The following is a 12,689-nucleotide window of genomic DNA, read 5'->3' on the forward strand; positions in this document are numbered from 1 at the left end:
GGGTTTTTTCCACATTCAGAAGTGAACTGCGCTGTTGTGCTTTAGATCTTCGTCCAATTACAGATCACAGTTGTGTTTGAGCTTCACGTCACAAACAGACTGACTTTAGGATTTACAATCTGAGACCAGAATTCATGGCTACAGCAAGTCGGCAGCAAACATCTATACGCCACACCGACATGTTTGACTTAATAAATCATGCAACTTTGATTTAAAAATATACAAATTTCTGGAAAAAATGTATAATCCCTCCTCGCATTACTTTGCTATCTTTTTGAGAGATTCTACGCAGTTGCTCCAAATAGAAACGAGAACACCGGTTATTAAAAGAAAAGCTCAGTTTGTGTTTTTCCCAAGTGCTCAGGAGGTTTTCCCATTTAGAATTGTGCAGAACGTTCTGCACTTCTAATTTGAACATGTTTGTTCAAAACATCTGATTTGCAAAAAAAAAAAACTTTGCATAAGTCTTTAGTCTTTGTTACGTATTTTCCCTCTGATCAGACTCTAATCATCTTTTAAAGTGGACACTTTGGTGTTTCACAATCAGAATAAAAATTAAAAAAAAAATAAAAAAATGCAATCAGGACTGAATCATGAATCAAAGCTCGTCTGCCTCACAGACAAGTCGCACCCTGCTGGCCTCACGTTACCTCAGACTTGAATGCGTCAGAAGCCTGTCTGCTTCTCTGCCAAACTCGCAGCGCTGCATTGAGCTCTTTAGTTTTATTTTCCTCTTTTTTTTTTTTTCCATTAGCACCTCCGTCCCCCACATACCTGCCTGCGTTCTCTTTCATAGCCTCTGGCCGCCTTCGCCCATCTTCCCACACGTCGCTGTAATTTATGGCCAGAACACGTTCACATGTAGACCGCACAGATAATTGACTAGGAGGCGATGACAGACCCGACCTGCTGTCAAATTAAAGACACATTCACGCAAAAAAAAAAAAAAAAAACACCCTCTTGAGGTGGGTTAAAAAAAAAAAAAAATCTTAATCATTTAATTGACAATTGTTTAACTTGTTACATCTGAGGAAACAGCAACTCTAAATGCCACATAGAGATTCTGTTTTTGTGACTAATCTATTCATGAAACCCTCCATGTGACGCTTCTCTCTCGTTTGATTTACCAAAACATTTGAAACCCAAACAGTTCGAAGCCTTAAAATCCCATCCTCCCTGAAGCTCCCATTGATGCGGTGGATGTTTGCGCTCTGCTGATGACCAGTGGGCGGACATAACACCGACATAACAGGGAGGCACATGACTCAGGCTCAAACATGAGGGAAAAAATAAAAAAATAAATAAAAGAAGCGCAGTGCTCGTGTACTGATCGCACCAACTGGGCGCATTGGGCCGTGATTTCGTGTGTATAGGTTGAAGTGTGTATGTGATTTTTATTTATTTATTTCATTTTATTTTATTTTTTTGTGATAATTCATTGCACAAAAAATGTTTGGAAGCGGAAATATGACCTTGTAGGCTGGCAAAATCTGCCTGTGAATCGTTCATTTTCCACAGGATTTATTCTATTTTTAAAGCAAGTTAAAAAAAACAAACAAACAAGTAAACAATATTTCTAACAATCTTCACACGCAGAGGGATAGATTACCAGCCCGGATTTTTTCTGTAATTTTTACTTGTATGGCTTACAGATAGAGAAAACCCAAAATTTAGCGGGTCGGAAAATTTTAATACTGAAGAAGGTTGTTAATGGAAACTCATGACGTCATAATCAGCTAATTAACTCAAAACACCTGCAAAGACTTCAAGCTGTCTTTATCTCTGGACCACCCGGGTAGAAAAGTGGGGAGACTTTTCTTCGTTAACCGGGGTTCCCACTGACACTAACAATTGAAATTACGAAAATAAATTGCTTAATGGAAACAGGCTAATTTTGAAAAAATAAAATAAAATTCTAGCGTTTCAATAAAAAAAAATTCACTAGGATGAGGTGGGTTTTATGACCGTGTGGAAATTGGTTTATTTTGTAAAACTGCAAAGGAAACACTTTATTTCACATCACCCAAGTCACCGGATGTTGCCACTGGCGCAAACCACGAAGAAGAAGTGGACAGGAAGTACTTGAAAGACAATGGCGTAGCATGTTTTTAATGACTTATCGTGTGAACAAACTTATTCACATTTGATTTTATTGAATATCTAATTTAATGTAGACACCCTAATTGCAAAATGACGTTGTTTTGACGACATTAGCCGAATTATGGAGAAGGTTTTGCGCACATTTCTAATGGGAACGCAGCTATTGACAACGTTCATGAGGAAGGAAAGCCACAAAACTCATTGCTGGAGAAGCTGGTTGTTTCGTTGTTCTGAATCTCAGCACACAGTCAACTGAGTGTAAGGAAGAAGGAACAGGGAAACCCGCGGTCTTCAGAGGATTGTCAAGTGAAATCCATCCACACAGAGGAAAAATAGACATTGGCTACAAATATCGCATTCTCGGTCTGTTTTTGATTGGACTTACGTAATATTCTAATTTTCTGTGGTTTTCTTTACCTATAAGCCATAATCATTAAAACTGCTTGAAATATTTGACTGTGTGTGTAATGAATCTCTACCAAATGACCGTTCCACTTTCTGATGTGACTGGCAAGACATATTGCAATTTTTAAGGAATGGTAAAAATGTTCTTTTAGATGGTTCTAGTTCAGAATTAAAATGGCTGAAGGTCATACAAAGGCACATTAAATCCCGTCTGGAGAGTAAAACCGCGTTGCGCCTGAGCTGCTGATGCAGAAACACATTCAAAGAAAAGAAAGAAACGCTGGAAGCTGCACAGGACTTTCCTCAAAGCGGACGATTTACGTCCTCACAGCAGGAAATTCCTGTCGGAAACCGACGGCGGCTCAGATGCGCCTCGCTGTGCGCCTGTGTGCACGAAACGCGACCCATCTAGTATATATGAAACCTAAACATCGTGAGGAATCCCTCTGCAGGAAGCCGCACCGTGCAATCACGTTGCGGGAATGTTGCACAGCTGTTACTCACACAGATTCACATAAATGTAAATGTGATTACATATCCGCTGGGCTGAAAATTGCCTTAGTTTATGCCTCCAGTTGTTCTGGAAACTGCACAGTTGAATATGAACGGCAGTTTTATTTGCGGCCGTAAGGAGATGCTTGGCCTAAAACAGAACACAGGACACAGGCAGAGGTAAAGGATAAACTTTTAATATGAACAACTTAAAAAAAACAAAACAAACAAGAATGTCAGACAAACTAGACGTCATAAAGGATGTTTCCTAGCTTGCTAAGATGTTAGCATTAGTGGCAGTATTGACTTTGAACAGCACAGAACTACATGCTACGGAAGAGGATCGTGTCCAATGAAAATATAAAGAATCCTCACTTATTTTATGGGTTAAATGTTCTTGTCAAACTCCACAGCCGTGAAAAATGGAAGCATCGACAATACAATTTTATCCCCTTTTTCTGCTTTGACCACAAAGAATGACGAAGACGTTACAAAGACGACACAAAGTGACATAAATGAACAAGAACGTTCCCATGGCTCACCCGGCTCCCTTTAAATTTGAACTTTAATCTCAGAATTCCTCCCCCCTCCCGGGGCTCTAATCCTAATCTTCTTCCATAATATGTAGCCGCACAGCACGCAGCTGCAGAGATGATAGACAGACAAAACACAGACATGCTAACAAACATCCCAACAACATGGTGATACAGCAAAAGCTACAAAGAATCGGTTTAGTCGTACAATATTTCTGTGTTCGAAAGGCTGAATGAAGAAATATGAATTGCTGTGGCTCCACAATGAAATATGAAAACGCTCAAATACGTCAAAGTTCTTTAGATTGTTTTCAGCTCTGCTATTCCACATTTAGACCACAAGAGGGCGACCACACCCCTTATATGTTTGACCTTTCATCCCACTGACAGTAATCCATTCCAACAAGGAATTTCAATCCAAGATCCACAAGATTTCAGGTTAAGGGTGGGGGGCGGGGGGGTGATTTTAAGTGAACTGAATGTCAAAAGAATGGATATTTTATTTACAGTTTACTTCCTTGTAAATTAAAAAGCACTAAAAGGCAAAAAAAGAAAACAGGTTTCTCTTTCTATTTTGAAATGTCCTATGTGGATGAAGAATGTGCGTCCACTCTCCATTTTGTCCTTGCGCTGCAGGACACCTAGAGGTGATGTGGGTCATAAACGCCCACGGCCCCCCGGGTCTGCTTTGCTGCACCCGAGAGCAGTTTGTTCTAATGGCTTCCTCCACATAGACGGTGACCGTTGAAAGTTTGCTTTGCGTTACGGGAAGTTGCCGAAGCGGTCACCCTCTCCACCCCCCCCCCCCCCCCCCCCCACACACACACACACACACACGATTTCACTCAGGTGTGGTATCACTCATATGCCATTAGGCTCAGTAACAGGGTCATTCCGAAGATTAAGAAGGCGGAGGAATTTCACCGTGACTGCAGGCGTTGAGTCAGGAGCTTAAAACGGGAATCGTCGCTTGTTTTTTTTTCCCGGAACGTCACGATTTTAATGTTTTCATGTACAAAGCAGATATCAAACATACTTTTTTTTCAAAATGGATACATAATGCATAGGCTGAAAGGGATTTGGCGGTCATCCCTGCGTGACTAAGGAGCAAGGTCAAAGGTCGGAAATGGTTGCCTTTCATGGGCCGCGACACTTTTATGACCTTGGACTCGGACACAGCAGTGAGCAGAAAATGAAGTTTGCTTCTGATTAAATCCTACTTTGTAATATGAAAAAAAAAGAAAAATAAAAGGTGAATACGAACTCGGAGGTTCTCCTAAACGTGTTGAGCTTCAGGAGAAAAGAAAATAAAAAAGAACAGATTTCCACTATTCCTCACACAGAGCGTCTTATCTGAGCCAAACCCTTTATGGACCATCACCTCGTAATCCGCTCCTTTACTGCCTTCGCTTTGCGCTGCTGTCAAGGGTAAGGTAATCAGCTTATCGTGAAAATATGATTTATAAAAGCTGCGTATGTGAGGGGCCTCTTGATGATTCAGAGTGACTTTGATATCTTCCAAGGAAAAAAAAAAAAAAAAAAGGAAACGCACGTCGCCTCCAAATATGCAGAGAAAGTAAGGACACAGACTCGTCCATGATAATCCAGAGTAGATTAGGGTTGTTTTTGTCCACAACTCAGGGAGTTTTCAACACATTCTGAATGTTTTAGTTGGGACAGGTAGCAGGGGGAAGCATGCTATGTTTCAGTACTTTGTTGCCTCATCCCGGATCATATCCCAGTACTGAAGGCATGTGACATTGGGCAACGGGTTCAACTCTTGTTTTGTTCAGCGGTGGTTCCAGATCCACCACTGCTGGTTTTTCATGGCAGCTCAGAACAAAAGACGCTTCGTGTGTTTTTCTAATAATAATAGACGCCGACGTCTTCTCTGCGATTGATAATAAGCGCTAGCTTGTTATGAATGTATCTCAGAAAACCGTTATAATTTTGAAATACTCATCGCGTGAACAAGCCTATTTACATGATTTTCATTTCATTCCTTACTTAATGGAATCACCGCAGTTGTGAAATTGTGTTATTGAGCAGAACATAGACAAGGATTTGCGCAGATTTGTAGTTGAAACGAAGCTCACGTGTTTTAGAAAGGAGAAATAAAACAACACAAAACCCAAGCGAGGGTCTTTCAAAGAGTAACAGCAGTAATTCTCATAATTTTTTTTTATTTTTATGTTTGTCCAAAGTTGTTAAACAATTTATGGGCGTGTGTTTGTGCAATCATAAAAAAATTTAAAACTTTATTTTTTTTCCATGACATGTATGCAAATTGATAGATCAGATCCTTTGTGTCAAAAAAACCAAAACAATTTATTTTATTTTACTTTATTTTGTCACTTTTTACTAGAAAACAGTAAAAAAATAATTTTGGAGGGACTTTAACCAAATAATAATAATAATAAAAAGATTTAAATTAAAATCTCAATGATAGTGTAAATTGGCTTTTTAAAAGACAACCAGTGGCACAGAAAACTTTGAAGGAGCACAGCCAAATTACACAGCCTGGCTGATTTACTCCATGTGAATCAACACAGCCGACACGACGCTAAAAATACAATAATTTTTTTTTTTCAGAGACCCAGGAAGGTTAAAGTTGTTATAAAGTATCCTGAGCCGGTGATAAGGCAGCTTTAATTGAAGGAGAATATGAGCAAATTCTGACTGGCAACAAGGAGGCACAGGTCAGCAAGTTAAGTGATGGGCTTTAGATTGCTCTGACAGAGTTTTAAAGATGTTATAAAAGAGACTTTTTTATGTGATTGCAGTCGTGTTGGCCCTGACTCAAGGTTTGTGGACAGGGCAGAAACCAAAGATGACGGTGGTGCCAGCCTTTGTGTGTGTGTTGGTGAGAGGAGTAGTGAAACAGGGTGGGGGGGTCCAGCGATGTCCCGCAGAGGTTGGGTGATGAAGGTCAGGCAGGTTGAGGGGGTGAGGAAGTCAGACAGGTAGGGGACGCTGATCCAGGTGGTGGGACTGTTCAGTCACCATGTCTCAATCTGCAAACCGTCCCTGCTTGACCGGCCGAGGGCAACCACTAACGGCCCCCAATTACACTTCCTCTGTCCTCCAGAAAGCAGCCAATGTGGCGTGTCCCTTTAAAAATACGTCCTGACCACAACTGCATAGCGATGGCTCCGACGTTTATGGTGGGATACGACCAACTTATAGCAGCACAGCAGTACCTTGTGCAAGTTTTTTGAGTTTTAAGGTTTTAAGAGATGGTGTAAAACCTGGGAGGGGACTTGACATCTAGGGATCGGAGGGGAGGGGGGAGAAGAAAATAGAGATTATGAGGTGGAAAGGTCAACCTGATGTTTCAGAGAGGGACATTTTTTCCATCAGGATGCCTCCTGTGGTCAGGGTTAATGTGGTGTTCTTGGGACAGAGATGTGCGGATGAATTAATTTTAGGGATGAGCAGAGGAGCGTGGAAACAGCCGGCCAGAGTCCACCACAGGTGGGGAGAGAGGGAGAGGAGGGGAGGAGATTTGGAACTTTTTTTTTTTTTCTTACTGCACCGTCTGGGAAATCCTGAAAAATCCTCGTAACGACCATTGTTTTAAATTTCGGTGACTGAGAACACAACTTATCCGTTCAGGTTTCCCAACCACAAAATGTTCAAACATCACTTCAGTGTCTCGTCAGTCACACTGCTCACGGTAATTAATACAAAAGAATACAATCGGGTCTCTACAGCTATTGGTGGTTTTAAACCAAAATTTAAATAAGTGCATTATCAGTGTCCTAATTACGGCTTTCGTTACCCATTCTGAGATGAGACATTGTTGTTAAATGTTTTACACTCTTACAAAGTTTACTAACTCACTAGCTGTGTTTCCATTAGCCGTAAAATTTGGCAAATTGAAATTACGACAATAAATTTGATTAATGGAAACACGGCAATTTCGAAAAAAAACTCAAGTTTTTTTCAAAAAAGTTTTTTGAGCTAGGATGAGGTGGGTTTTTTTTGTGGCCGTATAGAAATAGATGGATTTCCTAAAACTGCAATGGAGACACTTTTTTCACATCACGTGAGTCACGTGATCAACAACTGGATGTTGCTACTGGAGAAAACGACAAAGACGACGACAGGAAGCAGTAGGAGGATGAAGGTTTGTTTTTCTTTTTTACGGATAAAGTGGAGCTATCACAGCCTCACGCAGTTCATAAAAAAAAGTTGTGTCATTCGAACATGTTGCATCCAGAACTCTTCTGTAAAATTCCCTGACTACAATTCCCCCAAAACGCTGCATAAGTAGCCGCTCCCAGGTACAAGGCGTTTGTCGTTCCAACGCCTGGATGAGACGCTAATGTCTCCTCTGATATATGTAACATTCGTTGCTTCCAGGATTTTAATGACTTTTAAAACATGTGATTTTAGCTTAATTTCTTATTTAATGGAAACGCCGCAACTGCAAAATTGTGTTTTTCGACATTAGCAGAATAGCGACAGATTTGAGCACATTAGTAATGGAAACAGCTTTTTTTTTTAAAATTAAAGCATTAAAGGAGCTGTTGTACTTTTCCTTATTTTAAATAAGGAAAAGGAAAATACCAGGACACACTCACATCCTCTGTCTTGGCGAAGAAGGAAACTGTTAAACCTTCGAGTATGCACAGGGTAACAAGGCCGAAGTTACGGTCAACTGACTGTGAAGTTTATTCTCTTTACTCATGAAATAATAGATAACTCTGGTTTCGCATTAGGTGGCGTGGATCCAGACTCTTAATTGTTCAAAAGCTGACTTAAACAAGAACGGTGGATTCAGAGGAGCTCCCGCAAAGCCCTCTGATGTCAAAGTTCATGTTTAGAGTAAAAACAGGCTATTCACTCGTGGAAACGTTGGAGTTTATCATTAAAGTGTGACAGCTGTGGCTGCGGAGGAGCAATGGGACGACTGTATCACAGGGGTTTCGTAATTTCAAGCCCTTTTGGGACAAACCCCCCCCCCCGGCAAAGCGAAGGGCAACTTTAATAAAGTACGACTCCATTAGTAGTTTCAGCTCTTCGTTTCTGCTCCACTTTGCATGAGATCCGTCGCTCTCCTGACAAAGATCCCATTTAGCGAAACCACGCCAACATCGATCCGTACACGAGGTAAAAGGAAACGATTCCCCCCTCGCACTCCGGTTACACATTAACTGTTAACAAAAAAAAGAAATAAAAAGAGCTTATAGACTTGGACAGATAACCTGCTACTGCGTCTGACAGACCAGGCAAATAAATTTGCTGACTGAAAAAATAATCTTGACACTAAAGGTCATTGTTGCTACTGTCACATTTTTCTCGGGTGTCGCTGTTGCGTTTATGGCCGGCATAAAAAATCTACGGGTGTCCGACTGTTGTCAGAAGAGAGAAAAGATTTTGCTTGTGAAAGATTTTCTTATCTGTCATAAGGAGGTAAAAATACAGGAAAAACAGCTTTATAACGGCACACACTATCCACTGGTACAGATTTTCACTATGCTTTCAGCGAAGTCTGTAAAAGACGTAACACGTTATAAAAGTACTTCACTGAGAATAACCTCTGTGCTGTAATGCTTTTTACACTTTATTAAACGTAGTAGACATGGGCCTTTTACAGTCGTCAATATTTCTAATTACTATTTGTGGATTCAAGAAACATATCTAATCTAGATTTTAAAAAATCCTATAATGCATTTGTTCATCCAACCATGCAAATTTCCAGATGTGGTCATATTTATGTTCATGTTCAGATGTTTCAGCTTTCAACAAAACCAGCGGCTTTACCGTTCATCTCTGCTACGTCACTAAACAGTTGTTAAATACTTCAGTTTTATTTAGCAGGATTCCTGTCCTTTAGTTGTATGTCCACCAGCATTCGACTATCCTGTCACTCTTTAGAGTCACTGAATTTTAGTGGATTCCCTTTCACTTCATTTGAGTGGCTGATTCTACCACAACGGGTGGGTCATAAAATAAAAAAAATCCAAACAAAATCACACAAGAATCCAGATTATCATTTACTGTGATTCAGAATCAATGTTAAATGTTCTAAAATCGATTTTTTTTTTTTTTAATTAAACGAATCCGCTGTCAGTTGGCCTCCATTTTGTAGCTACGTCAGACGTTCTGACGCCAAAACGCAGCCGGTACTGGATCATACGCATATGGGGATGCAATAAAGAGGAAACTAAAATGGAGGTAAGAGATATTCAACTGACCTTAACTTCTTTGTAGGCAACATTTTGGACTCATTTTGCTTTTTTACTGAATGTCAGGGTCAGGGAAGACACTGAGCTTTCCTGTGCGCAGCGCTTGCACAAATGAAAATGGAGTACTTCCGGAACACCGAAAATGGGCGGAGCCAAGCGACAACTGAGGTACATCATACGCTGCATTATGGAGCTTAGTGAGGTGTGATGTGCGATTGATCAGCAGTTTGTGGTCGTGTTTTATTCAGAAATGCATATGAACAGCAGTGTCTATATATTGCCCCTGCTACTCCACTTCCACTGTTCAGTTTGTTTTTTTTATCCGGAGGCGACATGAAAGTTTTTCCGCCAACTACAAACACTGTCAAGTGGCTAAAAACTCTCGGATAGAAATCGCGACGCCGTCGTCCACAGAGCATCTCTGTGACGCTTCGTAGAAGAATAGAGGGATGGAGTCGTTTCATCTAAGCGTGGATTAAATATATAAAATCTAAAAAGTAGTAACAGCCGCTTGCTGGTCCCTGTGTCTCGTGTGATGCGGAAAGTCTTTCCATACAAACCGAAAAAATCCCCTCCTTCTAACACCAAAACTTTATATTCAAATGTATTTTTCTAATTCCAATTTGTGCAATTTTAAGTTCAATATAAATGTGATTGGATGAAAACAATCATTTGCTAGTGTCGTGGTTTATTGACATGTGCTTTAAATTGCATATTGACGCACTTTGCGTATGAAAGACACATGAAATCCTGCTCCGTTTTGGCCTTCTTGGTGTTTCATACACGAGGAGAAGAAACGCCGGAGCGAATTTAGAGTCCGATTGTGACATATAAACACTCAACCCCACAAATTGTTTGTTTGCCGAGATACATATAAAGACGGCATGTCAAATGTCCTCCACTGTGATGTAACAAACATTACGTAGTGTGAAATTAGATTGGACAGATTTTTTTTCCCACCCCCTTAATAGATAAAAATACTATCCTAAAGGGCTTTGTGCATTTGTGCAGGCAAACTGAACCTGCTTTTAAATTAGTACAATAATCTGAAACAGAAGAAAAGACAACATCTGTAAGAGGGCAACCTTTTTTTTTTTTTTATGCAATGCGTGTGTACGTGACGCACAAGAGCAGCGCGTGCTGTTGTGCAAGCGCAGCCAGAGTAAAAGTTTAACTTCATCCACCAAACTTTTGGTGAAACTAAAGAATTATTGAGTGACTGTTGGCCATCTGCTCCAAGCGTTCTCCGCTTAATTGTGCGGTTTTTTAAAAATGTAATACATTTGGATAAATCTTTCCTTGACGCTCCTAAACTTGCCAAGAAGCTGTCAAGATGTTTACTTTGATGCAGACGTTGTTCAAATTGCAAACAGCTGGAGATAAAATGGATCTTTGTGGTATATCTTCAGGCTAGTTAACGACCAGTGAAGATCTAGTTTGTTTTGGGTAATGTTGTGTTTCTTTGTTCCAACCCCTCACATGTCAGTGGCAAACGCCACACACACACACACACACACACACACACACACACACACACACACACACACACACACACACACACACACACACACACGGCTCCTCATATGTTCAAAGTACCAAGCTGGCTGTGACTGCAGGTAAGATGCTGCCTATTGACAAGTTCTCCAACGTTCCCCAATATTTAGCATATTTGAAATCTGTACAAAAATGAGAGAGAATATTGTGGCATTTGACTGGAAACTAAAGTTAAAGCTTTAATGTTAATATCATTCGTGATTTGATCATTTGGGAGAGAGTTCTGCAAAGAGATATTAGAGACAAGTGATCTTCAGATCCAGCTACTACTTGCTGGAAGTCTCCAGAGACTTGTTGGAAGGTGGCGATCTTAATGTTTTTTGTATAAACATCATAAAATAAAGGCAAAACTCCCCAAACGGAGTAACTGAAAACAACCGAATCCTCATAAACAATCGATAATCCAAAACATTGTCTGTTTGTGTTTTGGATCTTTAGTGATATACAGATTTCATAAATGTTTTGGTTATTGCTGAGTAGCAAAAACAAAAAAACAACAACAAAAAAAATAAATAAATAAATGCTTGCATTTGTTTTTTGTTTAATACACGTTTTGGGACACCAGTAGTTAAAATTTGTCCGTTTTGGCAAATTTGGACGCTACTGGAATAGACATATTCAGGATTTATTTACTGTGATTTTCTACTGTACAAATTAGTTTCATGTTGACTTGTTCTCTGAAATCTACCAAAATGAAACTCATTTTCTTATCAGCTGAATAAAATTTTTTCTGTTTATAACAAAAGGACGATTTTTTTAAAATAGAGCTTATACAGCTAAAGCCAGATATTTGCATAAGAAGACATAAGCTTTACCTAAATACTCCCTGACAGTCAGAGTAAACGTTTCCTGCTTTGTCGGATAAAATCATTCTGTGTGCTGACTGTCAAAATAATGCATTTATTTTTAATTTCTTCTAATTTAGATTGTTCAGGTAGAAGAAAGAATAAAGCTTTAATTTCCTGGCTGACATCTTGAGACGTTGCTTCAATATTTCCACATAAGGCTTTTTTCCTCATGATGGAATCTGAAGTGCACCAGTCCCTCTTCCTGCAAAATGCAGACATACCATGATGCTGCCACTGCCGTGCTTCCCGGCTGGGGCCCTGAACATTCTTAACCCGGAAGGAAAAGTTGTCAAAAATGTCTTTTATTTTTCTGGGATTTATGTATTTATTTATTTTCAACAGACAAAAGGTAGAAACACACAAAAAAAATAAAATAAAACAAATTTTCATGCCCAATTTGACATGTAATTTTACATTATCTGTTCAAAAGGAAGCAGGCAGAAAATACAAGATCTTATGATTTCCTGCCTCTCTGATACTCATCAACTTATAAACATTTAAATCTCCAAACACCAGATATACTCCAATATTTTCACTTTACATGACACTTAAATGTCACGTTC

The sequence above is a fragment of the Xiphophorus couchianus genome, chromosome 18, assembly GCF_001444195.1.
Source record: "Xiphophorus couchianus chromosome 18, X_couchianus-1.0, whole genome shotgun sequence".
Taxonomy (NCBI): Eukaryota; Metazoa; Chordata; class Actinopteri; order Cyprinodontiformes; family Poeciliidae; genus Xiphophorus; species Xiphophorus couchianus.